This window comes from Apium graveolens, chromosome 1 (genome assembly GCF_009905375.1).
Source record: "Apium graveolens cultivar Ventura chromosome 1, ASM990537v1, whole genome shotgun sequence".
Lineage (NCBI taxonomy): Eukaryota > Viridiplantae > Streptophyta > Magnoliopsida > Apiales > Apiaceae > Apium > Apium graveolens.
This window is the reverse complement of record NC_133647.1, coordinates 25,944,204-25,965,985: the sequence shown is the minus strand read 5'-3', so window position 1 is coordinate 25,965,985 and position 21,782 is coordinate 25,944,204.

Below are 21,782 nucleotides of genomic sequence, written 5' to 3'. Positions count from 1 at the left end.
AAAAGTTCGAATGGAATAGTAAGTGTGAAGAAAGTTTTCAAGAGTTAAAGAATCGGTTGGTGACGGCACCAGTATTAGTATTGCCAGACGAGCAAGGAAATTTTGTTATCTACAGTGACGCTTCATATCGTGGTTTAGGATGTGTATTGATGCAACATGGTAACGTCATTGCATATGCGTCGAGACAACTTAAACCTCATGAGCAGAAATATCCTACGCATGATCTGGAATTAGCAGCAATTGTTTTTGCATTGAAGCTTTGGAGACATTATCTGTACGGTGAAAAATGTGAAATCTACACGGATCATAAAAGTCTGAAGTATATCTTCACGCAAAAGGAACTAAACATGCGACAACGTCGATGGCTGGAATTGATTAAAGATTACGATGTTACAATCAGTTATCATCCAGGAAAAGCAAATGTTGTAGCAGATGCGCTAAGCAGAAAAGAAAGATTAAATCGGTTGACTTCATGCGAAGAATTGGCCAGGGAATTCGATAAATTGGAAATCGAAATTCGTATTTCCGATGAATCTGCAGAAACTATCTACGCTATGACTTTCCAACCAGAATTGCTGGAAAAGATTCGCCGTTGTCAAGAAGAAGTGATGAGTCAAGACGACAACTTAACAGGAAAAGAGATTATAACTCAGAAAGATAATGAAGGAATTTTACGTTTTGCGTCAAGAATCTGGATCCCTAACGTGACAGAATTAAAAGAAGAAATTATGCGAGATGCGCACAATTCGAAGTATTCCATTCATCCAGGAAGCACGAAAATGTATCGCGATTTAAAGGAAAACTTTTGGTGGCCGAATATGAAGAAGGAGATAGCAGAATGGGTGAGTAAATGCTACACATGCCAGCGAGTTAAAGCAGAACACCAACGTCCAAGTGGGTTATTGCAACCATTAGACATTCCAGAATGGAAATGGGAACATCTAGCGATGGATTTTGTGGTAGGACTACCAAAGACTAGGGCAAATCATGATGCGATATGGGTAATCATTGACAGACTTACAAAGTCGGCACATTTTCTACCAATTAATGAAAGATTTTCGCTCGACAAATTAGTGCACATATATCTCAAAGAAATTGTGATGCGTCATGGAGTACCAGTATCAATTGTATCGGACCGAGATCCTCGTTTCAATTCAAGATTTTGGAGACAATTTCAAGAATGTCTAGGAACGAAGTTAAATATGAGTACAGCTTATCATCCGCAAACTGACGGCCAAAGTGAAAGGACAATTCAAACAATTGAAGACATGCTACGAGTTTGTGCAATCGATTTTGAAGGCAGTTGGGATGAACATTTACCCCTAGTGGAATTTTCTTATAATAATAGCTATCACGCCAGTATTGGAATGCCACCGTATGAAGCATTATATGGGAGGAAATGCAGATCACCCGTGCACTGGGATGAAGTTGGAGAACGCAAGATTTTGGGTCCAGAATTAATTCAGCAGACAAAAGAAAAGATTGATCTTATTCGAAAACGAATCGAGGCAGCACAAAACAGACAAAGCAGATATGCAAACCAAGCCAGGAAGGATATGGACTATCAGGAAGGAGAACACGTATTGCTCAAAATATCGCCATGGAAAGGATTGACCAGATTTGGCAATAAAGGGAAATTGAAGCCACGATACGTTGGACCATTTGAGATTTTGAAGAAAATTGGGAAGGTTGCGTACGAGTTAGCTCTACCACCCCATATGCAGCACATTCACAACGTATTTCATGTATCTATGCTTAAGAGATATAATCCTGATACAAGGCATGTAATAGAGTATGAACCAGTAGAACTTCAGGCAGATTTGTCATATGTAGAACAGCCAATAAGAATTCTAGATAGGCAAGAGAGGGTATTAAGAAATAAGTCTGTGTCATTAGTGAGAGTTGTATGGAGAAACCCAGTGGTTGAAGAATCAACCTGGGAGCTTGAAAGTGAAATGCTAGAAAAGTATCCTCAGTTATTTACATAATTAGATTCTGAGGACAGAATCTTGTTAAGGGGGGAAGAATGTAACGACCGAGGAATTACGCTTGCATTATATTATAATAATAATAAATTATGTGTATTATTATGTGATTAACTGTGTTGAGGCATTAAACCCTAATCGTTATGTGCTACATGTTGTCTGTTTTGATCTGAACATGTTTCGGACATTTATTGAGTGTTTTATTGCAAGTTATATATTTTATATCAAAACCCGTACAGCTCAAACAGTATTTTAAAAGCCCGTATTTCAAACAAAATCATTGGCCCTATTTTGCCAAAAATGCCCTATACCGTATCGCTATTCTGAACCCCTAGACGTTTTACAAATTGACCTTTTTCGCGAAAAACGACTTTTCCGGACCCCTTCGGGTACCAAAAACCCCACAAAAATCACATTTTTATTTTTATATGATCATGAAATTATTATATATCAATTTTCTTTGTATTTTTGTATTTTTCACAATTTTTGGGAATTTTTAGTATTTATTTTGTATTTATTGGATATTTAAAAATTCAATATTAATACCCAAAAATTATAAAAATTGGGGCCAAATATTTTTATTAGGAGTGTAATTAGCCCCTTAATTTTATTTAGGGGTATTATTTTCAGTACTATAAATAGCTGAATTATTATTAATTTTTAGTTAATTAATTATTAAAAAAAAAAATCAGAAAGAAATAAAAGAAAAAGAAAAGGGGAATTAGGGTTAGGGTTTGTGAAGAACAGCAGGAGGAATCAAAGCCAAGTTTGATCGTGATTCTGTTAACCAAATCAGTCGTGTAAGTATCCGTCGTGAAGCTCTTTCAATTCTCTATCTGATTATGTAACCGTTTTTGTTGTTTGATTTCTGGATTTTTGATTTGTATTTTTGGGTTTAATTCTCAAATTCGGGTTTTAAGTTCTAGTTGTTGTTTGTTGATTTTGTTGGTTGGGTTGAGTAGATCGTTGAATTCTCGATCGTTTGACACCGGTTTTGTTAAGTTTGGTTCACGAATTAGGGTCGTCGGAAACCGCCGTTACCGGCGGCGTTCCTTGCATTTTCCGGCCTCGAATCGTCGAGGGAACGAGGGAGAGGATGTATGTGTTGCTGTGCACCAGAACCAGGGAAGAAACAAGCTGGAATCACGACGTTTTGTCATCAGTTTCGTACCGGAACGATCACCGGCGGCGGAGCCGCGGTGATGTTCTTCGTGACCCGATGACCCGGGTTCGACCCGGTTCCAACCCGGAAATCGACCCGGGTTTGATCCTAAAAACCCAACCCCTGTTTCTGTTTTTGTGTTTTTGATTAAATTAATAATTTATTTATATTTTAGTAATTAAAAATCAGTTTTAATAATTCTAATAATTAATTAAAAATTTATTTTATATTCTGAAAAATAGTATTTATAATTTCTGAATTATTTTATTAATTTATAAATTCGAATTTAATTATTTAATTAATTATTTAATTATTTATCTAATTATTTATTAGTTATCTAATTAATTAATAATTAGGTAATTAATTAATAATTAGGTAATTAATTAATAAATAAGGATTAAAAATAACTAAATAATATGATTAATAATTCGATAATTAGTTATTATTACGAGTAATGATTCGATAATTGAATTATTATTCGAACGTTAGTTATTTGAATAATATTGTAATAATTATTCGTATCGTAGTTATCGGTAATTATCTGTTTAACGAATCGTATGAGTTTCAGTAATAAGTTCGATAATTATATGAGGATTGCGAGTAGCTCGTATTTATACGAGTGAGTAATCGTTAAGTGATTTATAATTCGAGTGATTCGTAGTTATTCGATAAATAGCGTATCAATTAAGTAAGTTGATTGATTATTTGTAAATAATCGATCTAATCGAATAAACATCGATAAGTTATAAATATTATAATAAATTGTGATTAATCCTAATAATTAGGGATTTATTATTTTAAATTATTAAATAAGTAATTATTAATTATTTATTAATTATTTATTTATTAAATATTTAAAAAAAAAATGGATTAATTATTTCGATAATTAATCACATAATTTTCAATAAATCGTAACTTCTTCGTTTTAACTCCAAAAATTATAAAAAAATTATTTTTGACTTTGATTTTTCTTAAATAATTATTTAAAAATTATTTTAGGATTTAAAAGGTTATAATAATTATCTATATTGAATAATAAATTGAATTATCAGTGTTTAATTCATAACAATTCAACCGTTAGTCCGATTTGAGTGAAACGAAGACCCCTAGACTCAGAAAAATGAGACGAATCCAATAAAAATAATTGTAAGTTATAATTTCTTCTGAAAAAGAGTGGTTGATGATAATTGATAGTTCGTAGGTCCTAGTAGGGATATAATTGAGCCGAATAAATCCCGAAAAATTATAATAAAATCAGATACGACTAGTAATGCAGGTATAAGTCCAGAATTGATTCTAAAAATAATTATAAATCTAGAAATTAATTGTGTGCTTTACGTGTTACGTGTTATAGGTGATTATGTGTATAAATGTGTTGTGTAAATATATGTATATATATGCGAGTCAGATAGAAACGCATGGGTAGACTGATAAGGTTGCGTGATATCAATTCAAGATACACGTATGTAGTAAATTATCTAAACACCTATCTTTCCATGATTTGTTCAGTGTTAGCAAGACAAAGCAAGCTAGGGTCAGAAGGCAGTGAGTTAAACCAGGTTAAGTACGCGAAAGGCAAGTACCCCTAACTTCACTTATCGTTCAAGTGATGTTCATTTCGAATTATATTATGCAAGTTTTTTTCCCCTATTCTAAATTCAGAATAGTGATTTATAATTCCTTTCTATCGTATCAATTCTCTTTGATAATTATTGTTCATATACACTGTTACCCATTTATATCACTTGTTCCATTTCATTTAAATTCTTGATTTACCCAATTTATGGAATTCTTGTTCATATTTCAATTCCTTTACCCTTGTTATATATAGTCTGGTATATCCTGGTGTTAGGATATATCAATAGCATTCCGATTATTCCGGATGCTAAGCCTGGGACTGGATGGTTACTTTACGAGCTGGGTTTTACCCAGGTCATTAATTAATAGGCCATAGTTGCCTGAGTACTCCTAATGTTGGTTGGGTCTATGCAGTTGGGTATAGATCCGCACTATATTCTGACTGATCAGCAGATTTAGTGCATATGTTGGTTCTTGTTTCCAGTCTTATTCATTTGGCACTCGCCATCATGGGCAAATTATTATCATATACAGATACAGATGGTTATTCAAACCAGCAGCTTCTTGGTTCATTTATTTTTTCTCTCTTTATATATATATATATTGTTGCAGGCTTGTTGAGCAATTTTGGCTCATCCCTTTTTATTGTTACTCCTATTGTTTTACAGTTAAGGTAGAGAATGAAACCCATCAGGACCCGCGTAGTCAAGAAGCGAGTCAAGCAGCGGGACCCTCTTATACCAAGAGTGTTCCTTCCTATTCCCGAAGAGAGTTTTGAAGTGCCAGATCAGGTGTAGCAGGATAAGTAGTAATGTTGGGTTGAATAAAAGTTTTGTGTAGTTTGAATAAAAGATTGTGTAGGGAAACTGTAGAAAGAATAAAGTTTTGTAATAAAGAGAGTTCTTGAGACAGGTTTTATTTAGTTGGGTTTGTAATAAAGTGTAGTGCATGATTCTTGTTTCCAACCTCAAACCTTAAAAGATCCTGAGTAGTGATAGTTCGGGGTAATTATTATATTTATATTCCGCTTGTGCAGGTATAGTTGGAAATTGTTGTTAATAATGCCCCAAATCTATACCCCGGATTTGGAGGGTGTTATATAGTGAGCCCAATCATATGGCATGCAAATATAATGAAGTATAAACTGATGATCTCTATTCTTTTTTTTGATAAGTTTGATTGCATTTCTTGCAACATGAAGGTCATGACTAGCTGCCATAAACTAATAAAAGATCTAAAGGAAATTATTCTTGGATCTGAGGTCAAGAATGATAATGCTAATCAACCTAACAAAAACGTTTCTTTTGATGAATCAAGCTCTACTCCTAGTAACTCTGTAAAGAAGAAGAATATGTCCAACACAGTTTGGGTAGCTAAAAATATATAAAACTCATTGTGTGCAGGGCAAGAAGAATAAAATCATGTGGGTCATTGATAATGGTTGTTCCAGACACATGACAGGTGATACAACCCTACTATCACAGTTTGAGGAGATGGCTGGTCCATTGGTGATCTTTGGAGATAACAACAAGGGATTCACAAAAATGGATATGACAATTTAATTTATGGTAATGTTGTCATTCAAGATGTAGCACTGGTTGGAGGACTTGAGGTTAATCTTCTAAGTGTTAGCCAATTCACAGATAGATGATTCAAGGTGAATTTTGACAGGAAAGAATGTTCAATCTCAAATAGAAAGACTGGTGAAATTGCTCTCAAAGGAGTAAGAAAAGGAAGCCTGTTTGTTACAGAAATGAACTCAGCATACAAGGACAAGGGGTGTTATTTATACATCAAAGCATCAAATCAACAATGTTGAATTTTACATAAAAAAATCTTTCTCACCTAATCTTCAAGGCAATCAACACTCTAGCAAAAAGAGAATGGGAGAGAGACATGAATGCATTAGATTTTTGTGACAACCCGGGTCAAATCCCGATTCTTTTTTGAAAACCGGGTCAAGTCCCGATTGCGAGTCCGAAATAAGCCAAAGCCTACTGTCCCAAATGCAGCCAACTTAGGTAACGACTAGCCCACCACAGGCCCCCAAAAGATCATGATTTGTTGGTGCAAGTACTAGTAGTACTTATTAGTCGCTAAACACGCGCTAAAATACACACAAGTATACGCGTTCGCAAGTAGTATAAGATTTAGATCAAATTTGTTCCCACAGAGACTCTTTGGTTAATTTAAGAATATGCACATATGCAACAATGATATGGTTATTATCCAATGCTAAGATGATTAATAAATTGGGATTGTTTTAACTAACTTAAGCTAACAATTATAACTAAGAGAATAAGAATTATTGAATTAATATATATGACAAATATGGGATTCTAACTTTATTAGATACTTCATTCAATAGCCTTTTCGTTCTTAACCTTAGCATGTAATGGTGATGACACTAATCAGATAACACGAAACTGATAAACGCCAAATTTCGTTACACGAATACCATACTACTAGACATCCACAAAAGAGATAGAAGCTGAATAGACACCAACTATATGGAGACCCTATATGTCTATAGAATTTGATAACATAACGGTTTAATGCACAAGTTATCTATCGTGATTATATAGGGCAAGTAAGATGGTTAAAATTACCTACAAATCATGCATAATAATAATACATGAATTTATGCTAGCATGGCAAGTTCTAAATCCTTAAATTCACTTTCGCTTCATTAAGAAATAACACACTATCGTATAAGTTCGCGATGCTCATAAGACGAATAAGCACAACCAATACTAGGTTATCATACAATCACGACACACTAAGGAATCGAAACAATTAAACTAAAGAAATCCATAAATAAATCCGTTAGAGCCCCACGATAACGATTAGCCCATAATCGGACTCATCATCAACGTGGGTTCCGATGAAAGCATGGTATAATAAACGTAGTCTTTATAAAAGAATAATAAACAAAGTACAAAACAAGAGTATAGGTTCAAGAATAAAAAAACTAGCATCCAAAGTTACAACTTAAACAAAAAATCACAAGTTAAACTAGATCTTCTTCGCCTTTGTTGAATTGTGCTAAAACGGTCTTCTTACGCCTTCTTCTTGTGCTCTCGTATGTCTTTCTATAAAAAATGAGCTTATTTATGTATATATAGCAGTCCCATGCAGAGTAGAAGTCTTATGGATCAAAAGGCCAATAGAATCAGGATTTCTTTTCTCGACCTGGCGCGACCGCGCTTGACCTGCGCGGGCGTGCTGAACTTCTGGACTTTGGGCGCGGGCGCACGCTATCACGGCACGGGCGCGCTGACCTCCTGATGAAAATTCTGACTTCTTCATTTTTCCTTGCTGATTCGAGCCGGTTTTCCAAGAGCTTTTATTCCAGCACCTCCCTAACACCAAATTAGCACTAAAACAACACTAATTCACCTGATTACCTGGATAATGCCTGAAAATGCAAAAAGACTAGAAAACACATTAAAACACTAACAACTTGAGTACAAATGCACCAATTCAAAGCTTTATGAAGCGTAATAAAGTGTCATAAATGCCACTCAACATACCCCCAAACTTGAATCGATGATTGTCCTCAAGCATAAACAGACTCAAAGAACAAGAAATAAAAATGCATGAATGCAACTAAATGAATTCAACGATCCCCATAGAATAACTAAACCAATCAACAAGCAACATCTCAACGAATGCAGTTATTCACATAAAGATCAATCAAACCTCACAAATCAACCTACAAACTAGAGATGTGCGTGTGTGCAACTGCTTATAGATATACCATCGTAACTAGATCAATAATCATGACTCACTACTCATGAAAGCAATCACAAGGTTATAAATAGAATAAAATCTAGACTCAAAATAACTTATAACACTACAATTCTTATATCGAAGTTTACATGGATTCACGCTTTTATTCACAACAAAACATCACAAATATGCTTATTTGACTGTGCAATGAGTGAGGTCCACAAAAGACTTATACAATAGTACCCATGTAGCGAGCGTTAGGTTAGCGGATCCCAGACTATAAAAGCCTTAGGTCACTAGGCACAAAGTCCCCTAAGAACTTAATAACTAGAGTACTAAAGAGCCCACTCGTGATCAATTATACATAACACTTAAATGTATTTTATTTCTTTTCTTTTCTTTTTTTCTGAATGAGTGCATTTCGCTCCATCTCGCTCAACCCTAGACTACTCATATAAATATGAGCCGGCTACTAGCCATTTGACACCTAGCCACACAACTAGCAATGAAATCTAATTTTTTCCAATTTTTAAATATCCATGTTAATTTATTATTAATAGAATATCCTAAATTCTAAATATAAATAAGCGATTAAACCTCGACAAACAAATAAACCATGACCATGATCTAGCACTCCAACAACCTATAAGACTTAGTGAAATACAATTGCCTCTAGCATGCAAATCAATTCGATAAGAACTAACATCACTAAATACGACATCACTACACTAGCATCAACATCACAAATCAATCGGCAAAATCATCCAAGGGATCATGTTATTATGCAAATGCATGAAACTACATGAACAAACTTTCATAAAAACTACCAAAAATATAATAAAGAACTACTACATGGCAAAATATGCAACTATATTCACTTAACTAACATGAATATGCAAACTATATGTGACTTACACAAAACATATTCCTTCAACTACTACCCCCAAACTTAAAATATTCATTGTCCTTAGTGAAGATAATAGTAAGGAATCAGGCATACCTATTCCGAATCAGGGCCATCACCCTCAACGGGTGGAGTGTCAGGCGTATCCGAAGATGGATACAGGAAATCATCACCAAATACTGGCCACTGGATGTCAACACTTGTAACACCCCCAAATCCGGGGTCGGGGATCCGGGTTGTCACGAGTTCCATTTCCCTTAATAACACTGAATCTTAATAAACAACCAACTACTGCGTACTGTGACCCCACAATATACACACACCACAAGTTATAGTCTCAGAGATGAATACCAAAAATAACACAAGTCATTTTATTCCACAATTATAAGCCAGTACATCTCAAAAGGGTTTCTGAATAGATTTACATAATCTTTGCCATTATTACAATTCGTAAATATACATAAGTCTAGTACATCAAAAGTTGAAAGCCTAGCTTATTGGTAGTTCCTACCTCGGCTACAGCGGCATCAATGCCTATATGAAACTGCAGAACGTTTCCTATCTGCTCGCGAATTGGGAGCTTGGTCCTGTTCATCTTGTCTAGCTATTGTTGTGTGAAGAAAGAATAAAGCAAGGGTGAGCAACAAGCCTACCAAAATAACATGTATTTTAATTAACAATATATGAGACTTCTCATAGTACTCATGAAAGTCTTGGTCAAGCAAACAAGAACAAAGTTTGATGTCTTAATGCGACAAGGTCGCAAAAATATTCAGTATATATATATACTTTTCAAAATCGTTTAAATCCTCTAGCATGCATAATATACACAGAGTTCCAGTTTATAACTGTATAAAAATATCATTGCAAGGTGATCCCATATATCTAACCTTGTCTCAACGTTTTCCTGAAAATCTTTGTCATGCATAAGATAGTCATTTACTGGATATAAGTTGAAAAGATGAAGTTACAAGATACTCCAATATACCTATATCTTTTTTGAATACTACTTAAACTACCACCGTTCAAGTTATAACCAGTTTCAAAAGTTCATCACACAGATGAGACTACAAGATAAGACTTGAATAGATTTAATCTTTGAAATATCATTTAAAAGAAATGAAGTTACGAGATACTTTATTAAGTCCCGATATATATATATACACCTATATATATATATATCTCATACACCCCTTGAAAACCTCTGTTATGAAAATTATAAACAGAGTTTTAATATCCAATGAATTTAGAAAGAAGAAAGCTTTCGCATAAACCCAATATCTTGCTGATCGGGAAAAGATACGAGTTAAGTAACATTTTCTACTAGTAGATGGATGAATCCCCCACCGGTCATCACCCTGGCCATATTAGGACCTTGTGCTGGACTACCACCCGGCCTCCTACGCGTTGATGGACTGCCACCCAGCCACTTACACTTTGATAGACCGTACCCCGGCTTGTCGCTTATGCTGACTCAATTAGATGGACTTCCCGAAAGTTGGGCAAGTAATCAAATTCTTTTATCAAAACCGCAACCTCGTTGCGAATATAAAATACACCACAGAGCCGGATCCCTCAGAATTTTAAGTGAGTATTTAAATCCCCTTCGAAAGAAAGATCTTAAATTTGTAAACGAGTTTTGGGATCCGCTCTAACTTTTAAATCATTTTGAAGACTCGAAAACATTTTAAAGAATGTTTAGAGTAATGATTTAATAAAATAAATCAGTCCCGATATTTTAGAAAATATCTGAATATTATTATTTAAATAATATTTCCATAAAGGATAATCTTTATAAAATAATTTAAGTAGAAGTTTTAAAACTCATACTTGAATTGAATAATAAATAACAAAAGATATACTTATACGAAAGTACGATCCTTATTTGAATAATCGAAAATAAGTTTGGTTATTATCCAAAACCATCGAATATACCTTATTCAATTAATAGGTATAAAAAACTATATATATATATACATATATTATACTCAGGAACATCGACTCCCGGTTTAGAAAAATGTTCACCTTTGGGTTCCCTATACTAAGGGTATACGCAACTACTGCTTATCTCTAGCATAGGTATTATGCAGTTTATAAGCATTTGAATTGATAATAGAATATCAAGATTTCACAACATGCATATATATACCATATCAACATGCTCCAATATATCGCAAAATTTGCTAATAACAGTCATGCACTTATCTCAAGATAATGCATCAATATATTTACATCACAACAACAGTATAACAGGTAGAAAACTTGCCTGAGCGAATGGCGGTGGTAAAAGGCCTGGGCCGAGTCTGGTAACATATAAACAACATATAAGTTGGAATTAAACCACGATCGCTTAAAAAACTAGACTTTAACCAATTGGACCCTAACGTTCGCTTTTGCACTTAACGATTCACAAAAGTCGCTCGAGTACCCTCAGCTCCACCATTTTTATAAAATTAACCGTTTAACTTTTTAAGGCGACTCTTTCGCGAATACTCTACCAACTGACCAATTAATCTTACATAAATGTTTTTTACTCCAATTAGTCATTTAAGGACCTTAATCAAGGTTTCAAAGTTAGGCGAGGGGTAAAGGTTCGTTCGGGAAACACCGTAACTTAAAATGGTCGTTTCTCCTAAACCGTAAATCGGATCTAAGCGAACGACATATCAAAACGAAGCTTGAAACATAACCTATCTAAGAATGAAAGTGGTTAGTTCATATCAGTGGGTGTTCGGGTCCAACAGTTAATCACAAAATAGTTTAAAGAAAATCGGGCATTATGACGGCTATAACCTAATGATTTCCAAAGTTTAAACTACAACAAATCATCACCAATTCAACAACAATCCAACATCCATCAACATAAAACTAAACCCATTCATCTAAGAACCATTATCATCCAAAAAAACTAATCTTAAAACTAAGGGTTCAAGAGTTTATACCTTCCTTGGAGAGTATGTAGTCACTAACAAGCCTCTAGGAACCTTGATATTTTCTTAATCAACTTTAAGCTTTCATGAAAATCAAGAAAATCAAAGTAAGTTACTATTCACTACTATTCATCATCATCTTTGATGAGTGGATTAGCTAAGAAAACCATGGAATCTTGATCTTAAACTCATGGTATGACTAAGTTATGAAATATAGGATCCAAAGAAACAAACCTTGTAATTTTCCATGGCCTAGAGCTTGAGTTTTGAAAATCTATTTCTTCATTTCTTGAAATGGTCGAATGGAAGAAGAAAGAAATGGGGGAGAGCTTTCTCTTGCTGGTCTTGCCTTGATATTTATGCAAAGAATGCATGGTTGTGGTTAATTATTGGCTAAATATCTTGTTTCCACTTGCTTATGTCATTACTTGCATCACTACTTTGCCAAATGTCTCATTCTAGTGGTGTGATGATGTCACCTTGCTTCTAACCACATGTTTTAGCTTATCTTAGAAGCTTCCTTCTCATGATACTTGCATGTTTTTGCCTCTTTGACGTTTATTTATTTTACGGTTCGCTTAACTCTCGTTCTCGTTGATCGTTTGAGGGATCATATCCGTGATCTTATTAGTTGGGCTTCCCTAACCCTCTCTTCATATTTTATAGTCTTTTAATGATCCTTTCTTATAATACTTGAATTTAAATCCTTTTAATCATGTTACCTTATACTCAATTCTTTTGGTATCTGGTGAATTTTCGGGAAAAATCAAAGTGTTCGAATTTGGATTCTGACGACCTTTACATACACTCATTTGTATTATGGAATACTAATACGATCTTAGAATTTCCATAACAGTACTCCTATATAGTGTGGTATGATAATTTTCCTTAATCAGCATCATCAGCAAAAGTTACTATTCATCAGTGTTTCAAAAATTCCAAAAATTGGGGTTATTACAGTCTCCCCTCCTTGAAAGAATTCCGTCCCGGAATCAGATAGAAAATAGTTGGGGATACTTTTCTAGCATTGCGATTTCAACTCTTAAGTCAATTCTTCCCACATTGTGGTTTTACCATAAAACTTTGACCATATTGATAACCATGTTCCTAAGCACTTGCTTCTTTCAATCCATAACCTTACTGATTGCTCTATATAGGTCAAGTCCGGTTGCATGTCTATGCGCTCACATTTTCCTATATGTACCATATTCGGATTAAACTTCCTTAACATTGATACGTGGAACACGATATGAACTAGCTACAAGTTTGGGGTAGGGCTAGTTCATTTGATAACTTCCCAATACATCTTAATATATCCAAGGGTGTTATTCCTAGTGGACTAACAATGAGATTTACAGAAGGGGGGTTGAATGTAAATCTCAAAACGTTTTCAAGTTTTGAGCAGTTTTAAAGGCTTTGTGTTCAAGATAAACAAGTGTGTGAATTGCTTTAAGCTAATACAGACAGATATATATTCAAGCACTAATGTAAAGAACACAACAGACCTTAAAAACTTTTCTGGTGGATTGTTGTTCCACCAGAGATGGTATTTCAGAAAATCTGTGATTCAAGAAGTTGATCACAGCTGCGTTCTAGTACAAACTAGATAATTTTTCTCTCAATATTTTTCTAAACAGCTCTGGAAAAATTCTCATCTAATTACTAGCTGCTACTTGGTTTATATATCACCAAGTGTACAAGTGAAGACAAAGATAAAAAGTACAATAATAAAATAAGTTTTCCACTTGTTTCTTCTCCATTTTACTCCAGTGCTTTGTTGACTATTGCCTCTTTATACTAGAGTAGAACGGCTGCTTTTTCTGATGTTCCTGAAATAGGCTACCACATCTCAGTTGTCTCTGTCAACCCATGTGCCTCTGTTTGTAGGTACAACTACCACTTGTCAACTGCTATTTAACAGAACATCCGTTGAAGCCTTCATCCGTTGATGGCTTTATCCGTTGATGTGTTAGCAGTTGAAGCTCTATCCCTTGATGCACTCATCCGTTGAAGGATGTTATCCGTTGAAGCTTTAGAGACATCCGTTGAAGCTTTGTTTCTCATCCGTTGAAGGTTTTTAAGTTATCCGTTGACACCATTTCATTTATACAAAATTACAAGGCATGAAATACTTACAATTGGCCTTCCTATCTGCATATCTTCTAGTAGTCAACATGACTTATAATTTCCCTCAACATTTAAGAATTTATATCTCAAATTCAGAGACTGAAATGTGCTACAACACTAGACTTATTTCTAAGTAAAGCTACACCATCAACGGATAGCCAAAATGGTCTTATCCGTTGAGGCTACAAACACTAGATTTCTACTTAAGTGTTTTGTTAAACATATCATCAAACTAATGCACATATATTCCTAACAATCTCCCCCTATTTATGTCTATAAGAATTGTAGACATAAATTCAAGGTTAACTTGATGATAACAAAACACTTAACAAATATATGAACTGAAACTAAGTAGAAATTCAAAAGTGCTGCAAAAGTGTATGTACTAGAAGGTAATTGAAGATTTACTGTATTTCCAAGGATGCTCCTCTAGCCTGAGCAAATCATCTTTTTCTTCTTTGATCCCTGGTTTTCTTTCCTAGCCCTTTGTCATTTTCCTCAATTTGGAGTTGGAGTTGTCTGAAGAATTCAGCTTCATCTTCATCACTGATATCCAACTTAGATTGCATTTCTTTGAGAGTTTCATTGCTGGCAATCTTGAGTTGGTCTTCAAGTCTGAAAAATCTTCTGACTCTTTTATCATCTCTGAATTCCATCAACCAATGAGGTGATTTGTGAATTGTAGTTCCCCTTTCTTGAATGAGTAAGGTTCTGGGCAAGGCATTGGGCTCCCTCCAAGTTTTCCTTATGTTGGCAATCTTGTTGAGAATTTCAGTCTTGGCAGTCCTGGTAAAGCCAGAATCCTTTTGTATGGCTGAAAAGACTCTGATCAAGGTAGAGTAGCCTTCATTCAGAATCCTGTAGAGAGGCCATGTTCTTTCCCCAACTCCTTTGTATCTGAACACCAATCTCTCTGGTAGCTGTCTGTAAGCAGCAATTCCCCTTACATCCTCCAGCTCATCCAGATAGAGTTCAATGTCTGAAATTTCTTTTATGTCACAGATGTGAACATAATCATCTTTAGAAATGGGTGGCTTAGGGTTAGGTTTATGTTTTTGAGTGAATTTCTTAGAGTTTAGGGGAGGTGTAGATTTGGATTTTCTTTTCTGTTTCTTTGGTAGTGGAAGAGTGGTTAAAAAGGTAGGTAAATTGATGGTGTCCCAATCAATTGGTTCCTCTTTTGGGATGATTGGTTCACCATGGATGTTTATAGTGGGATCAGCAACAAAGGGTTCAGGTATGGAAGGTAGAGATTTAGTTTCTTCAGTGTTGCCTTCACTCCTTCTATGTGCCTTGGCCTTTCTTCTGTTTCCCTTCTGCCATTTCTCTTTTTCCTCCATACTTTCACCAAATATACTCCCAAAAACCTCATCTAAGTTTGCAATCTTGTCTTCACCCCTGACTTCAATTCCTTTCTCATTTTCAACTAGACTTGACTTTAGCTTTTGTTCAAGCTTTGCTTGTGCTCTTTTGTCAGCCTTGAGTTTTTCAGCTTCTTTCTTTAACCTTTTGGTTTCTTCCCTCTTGGCTATTGAGAATTTGGGATGTCCTTGCATCACACATATGCTCTTTCCCTCTCTAAAGATAATAGCCATGTTTCTCCTTACTGCCTCATCCATGGTCTCCTTGTGTTTTATGATGCTAGTACCCAAAACTTTGTCTTCATCAGGCTTTGGAAGAGGAAAGTCCACTTCTTTCATCTGAGCAAAGTCTAGAGGGTTCTTTGTGGAGTCCTTGCTGGATCTGGTGTTGGGCTTGAGAACCATAGGTTTTAGATTCTTGAAAGAAGTCTCTCCAACCTTATTTCTCCTTTCTGGCTTGTGCTCCATATTGATTGGTTCAACCTTTGTGCTATGTTTCACAGATATTGATTTATCTTGTGTTGAGCCAAACAGCTGTTGCATCCTTTCATCAATTCTCCTCCTTTGCACTTTCACTTGAATTTCAGCTGCTGCTAGCTGGATTAAATCAATTCCATCAGGCTTTCCTTTGATTTGAATGATTGGAGAAGTAGTGATGGCAGGAACTAGCACTTTTGATATTTGGATTTTTGTAGATGGCTCTCCTTCCCCTTCCCTTTTACTCTCCCCCTTTTTGTTATCATCAAGGAGAGGGGTCAAGCCCTGTGCTTTTTCCAGCTGCATAAGTAGATTTGTTTGAGATTGTTGGTTGTGAAGAATGGTGGCCACAGAATCTTCAATAACTTGAACTCTGTCTTCCAATTTGGCCAGCCTCTTTTCAGTATGTGATTCCTTTTTCAATCTCAACAAAATGTCCTGCATTGTACCATAGGGCATGACTGAATCCAATTTTTCAGAATTGTAGGATTCAAGTCAGCAATATCCTTTCTGAGTTCATCCACACTCAGATTCTGTCATACTTGCTGCAACTTCATGAGATGCAGGGAGTCCAAGTGAGCTGTAAGGATAGCCTTTGTACCAGCATGAGAAGTTTTCTGAATGGCCTGTTTGATAGTACTGATTTGTTTGACTAAGGAGACATTGAATTGCCCTGTTGTAGACTCCTTTGTGAAGGCCCATTCAGGTAGATTTGGAATAGAACTAGGGCCTTCATCTCCCCCTCAGTTCATGCTTCCATCAGAAGAAACAAAGTCATCATCATCAGAATTTACTCCAAATTCTTCAAATGACTCACCACCTATTGAAGGCATCTTGTTAATAGCAGCTTTGTCCCTTTGAAGAGATGCTGTTGTATGTACTAGATGTAGTGTCTTTTCTGCCTCCATATTGCCCTGTGCAGCCAATAATTGATAGGCTGAAATAGGATGAGTAAAAGTGTCAGCATCCAAGGAAATGTTATCAATAACAGCTTTGTAATGTTGCTGAAATTGTCTTTCCTTTTCAGCATCATTCACAATCATTGACTCACTAGCAATGGCTGGATCCATCCTTATTTCTGCTGTACCTGCCTTTCTCTCATTTTCTCTATGTTCTTGCATTAGGGGCTCCCCCTGGCTCACACAACTCACTCCCTGACCTTCACCTACTAAGGTGGTACTCCTCTCACTTACTTTTGCCATGCTGGAAAAAATAGCATGCATGTTTGAGCTCTCAATCTCTCCTTTTGCCTGGGAGCAACCCAGCCTCTCACTCAAATTATCACTCCCTTCCCTCAGTCCTAGAAGTGATTGTACAGTAATCAAGTCTTCTACACTTGGAATTGTTTCAGTTGTGTGTGTAGAGACTATCAACGGATGAGGAATAGCCGTTGAAGGTGAAACTGATGGTATCAACGGATAACTACTATTAAGCTTATCCGTTGAAGAACAACCACTTGTCAACGGATGAGTGATATCCGTTGAAGAAGGAAAATAAGTAGAAATTGAAAGTGATATAACTGTTGAATCTGTGTAGATTGATATGAGTTTTGGTGACACAGATCCTTCAATTACATCTGAAAGAATTTGCGGGTGATCCAACAAATCATCTAAAAGATGATGATCACCTGTATTTGAGTGGGGCTCCTCCCTGAGTTGTAAAGAGGGAGAATCAGGAATTGATGGGAATAACATATCCACATCTAGAGATGGTGAAGAAGTGTGTGGTGATTGATGTGTGTTAATTGTGAGAGAATGTGGCTGTGACTCCACATTTGTTGGAGCCACATCAAACTGAGTTTGAGAAGGCATAGATACAGATGGATGTATCTGTGCAGTGTGTGCACCCTGTGTAGAAGATTGGGTTCTTGCTCTCTTTCTTCTAATAAAGGCTTTTGTTGGTGAGTGTTTGGCTTTAGTGTTCCTCTCTCGTTTGTTCTGTGTTCCTGGTTGGGAACTATTTTCAATAGTTACATCCTTTTGGGAGGATGCAGCTAGGGATATGCTAGTAACCCTTTCAACCACCACAGCTTTTTGAGAAACTGTGGCTTGGCTAGCTTGGGAAGCACTTATCTCTCCTTCCTTATCCTGGGGGTTTCTTTGATGTTCACCCCTCCCCTCACCACTCACACCCTATTCACTCCCCTCAGGGTTAAGGGTAGGTGTTACAACTATTGTCTTTTGAGAAACAACATAGGTGGTTTTCTTTGTCTTTGATTTTGAAAGTTTAGTTTTGGTGACCTTGGTAGGAATCTGTTGGGGCATTGTCACAGATTCCATGGGCACACTAGAAGATAAAGAAATAGAGGGGTTGGAAGAAGTAGGAGTTGTAGAAGCAATTACCTCACTTACCTGAGGTGCATTCATGATTGGTAAATATACCAATGGTACACTGCTGTTGAGATCCATTCTCAATAAATCTGCAAGAACTCTTTTCTCTTGTGCCCAGCACTTGAGTTTGTTATTCTCATTGGTTATGACCAAACCTTCAGCAACATGGTTAGCCAATAACATAAAGAATCTAGCATAATAGATGTTATTAGATCTATTAGCTTTGTTACCTAATCTAGTACCCAATTCTAGCATAACATAGTTGGTAAAATTAAAATACCTATCAGAAACAAGCATATAGAGCATATTAACAAAAGATGAAGTTATGGCATCAAAATTGCTAATTTTCCCAGAGAAAACCTTGATAAAGGCATCCCCAAGAAAACTCCATTCTTTCCTAAGGCCTTTTCTTTTAATACTCCCTAAACTAGCAGAGTTAAGAGAATAACCTATGGAATCTAACATGTTGGATACATCATTATCAGTGTGTGGTGTCATGGCATTGTTCTCAGGTAATTTAAAACATGCTATTAAATCATCACAGTTAACACAATGATTTTTACCTTTGAGAGTGAAAGAGATGGTCATATCTATGGAGTTGAACTCAGCAGTTGTCCAAATCTCCTCAACTACTTCACAGTAAATCGTTGGGGCTTCCAGCATTGCATAGCTAAGTTTACAGTTTTTGATGAAGTCCATCATTTTGTGATAATCTGAGTGGGCTTCATTCTTTGCTACCAAAGCTATAAAATTGTTCTTCTCATAGATGAACCCAGATTGAGACATAATCTTTACTACTGGTGCCATTGTTGTGAGTAGAATTTGCAGAGAATAACTTGAAGGTTTTGCAGAGAGAAAATGGTAAAAGCTTTGAAATTTCAAGAAAGCGTAAAGTAAAAAAAAATGAAAAATCAGAAGGGCTTATATACTTTCTCAAATTAAAAAGCATAAATAAGAGATTAAACAATAAATATATGTAAGTGAATTTCAGCCGTTAAAGAATAAACTGTAAGTATTCTAAAAACTACCTTTAAAACAAATACATACAGCTGTATGTATTGTAAATCCTTAGTTTTGATGATCACAACACAGCAAGCCATCATGTTGTTATTTGAGAATGTTTGCAGGATATAACAGCTTAATGTCATTGCTGTTTAAGTATCATGACAGCAAGCTATCATAAGACAGTAATCTATTTCAGCAAGCTATGATCAACAGTGTCAGAATAACAGCAAGCCAAGATGCACAGTCCAGATTCAACAAGGAAGTCGAATTTCATGGAGATTTTATAGGATCTTCATATATATCAGTTGTAAGGACTTCTCTAATAATTATACGTGCATTATATATATAGAGCTCAATTATAAATCATTTTTAATCATTCAAATTGATTTCCTAAAGAATAGGAGTTTGTTTTTCTTTCAAACTCTATCTTCTATCTTCTGATTAAAACGTTTTATACTCTACAAAATAGAAGAGATATTTTCTGTACGTACGTTGGACATCTTTCTTTCTCTTCTATCTAACGTACACATGAACGTTGGAAACCATCCCAACGATCTTACACGGTAGAATTGGATTCTAGCCGTTGTAATTTGTTGAGGCTGTTTTCAAACGTTAATGTGTGGTTATATAAGAGGTTTTCTTGCAGTTTTATATTGAATGATTTTGCAAGCAAGAACACATACAACTCCTGATCTTTATTGTTTCTAAAATACTCTCGAGCTCTAAATATATACGCGTATTTTATTGAAGAGAGTTTATAGTTTGAGTTGTAAACTTTATCACTGATTTGTATTGTTCAATTGTATTGATTAGTTGCTGGATAAGTTGGCTAGGGAAACAAGGGTTTAGTGGTACTTGCTAGAGGAGTTTGTACTACGGGGTAGTATAGTACTTAGAGAGCAGGTTCTTAAACAGGGTTTCAGCAAGCCATTATCAGCAGCTGGGATAAAGGGAGATATATTGTTGTATCTTGTAGTTGTAACCTTCATTGATCAATAATATATTCTCTTACCAAGTTGGTAAGGGACCAGGACGTAGACCATAGGGGCTTAGGGGTCGAACCTGGCTAAAATTCTTGTGTGTTCTATTTACTTTCCTGCACATTATTTTCTGCATTGCATTTAGTCATCTCAGCTTACTATCATTGTCAGATTATAGTTCAGTTGATAAAATCTCAGTAAGCTATTATCGGGTAAAATTTAAAAGTAATCCTAGTTAGCCATAATCACCTATTCACCCCCCCCCTCTAGGTGTAATTTCAGTTGGTATCAGAGCTTTGGTATACTAATCTTTCTGTAACAGGAATAGTATTCGATCAAAATGGCTGACAAATATCCCGAAGGAACCTCAGATTACCGAGCACCTCTCTTGCTTGGTACAGAAAACTATAACTGGTGGAAAGGTCGCATGGAAGTGTATCTATCCAGGGAGCCACTAGCTTTGAGAGTTGTTCAGAAGGGTCCTTTTGAGTTCAAGGACAAAGAAGGCAAAGTGAAAGGCGTTGATGATCTCACAGAGGCTGAACTAATCAAATACAACTTTAATGGAAAGGCTAGGAATTCTCTCATGAATGGGTTATGTCCTAGTGAATGTGATAAAGTCTCTTCATGCAAATCAGCTAAAGAGATATGGGATACTCTGGAATTGTATCATGAAGGATCCAAGAGTTTAAGAAAGGTGAAATTGAGTAAACTAATGAATGAGTTTGGAAATTTCAAGCTTCAAGACGGAGAAACTATTCGAGAAAGTCAAGCTAGATTCCAGATAAATCTGAATGCCTTAAAGCAGCTTGGCAAACATATCCCACAAGAGAAAATCAACATGAAGATACTTAGTGCTGTGCCATTTATCTATGAACCAAAGGTAACAGCTCTAGAATCCTCTCCAACTATAGATACTATGGATCAATTGGCTATTTTTGCAGAATTGGAACAATTTGAAAGCAAAATCAAGGAAAGCCAATCAAGTTCTATACAAGCTCCAGTTGCTCAAATGAAGCAATTAGCTCTTCACACTAATGATAGCTTACTGGAATCTGAAGATGAGTCAGACGAAGAACTAGCTTTAATATCCAGGAAGATCAGAAAGATGATCGAGAAGAAGAACAAGCTGAAAAGAGATAAAGGCAGATCTTCCAACAACAAGAAGCCCAACAAGGATTCTAAAGATCAGACATGCTTTGAATGTGGAA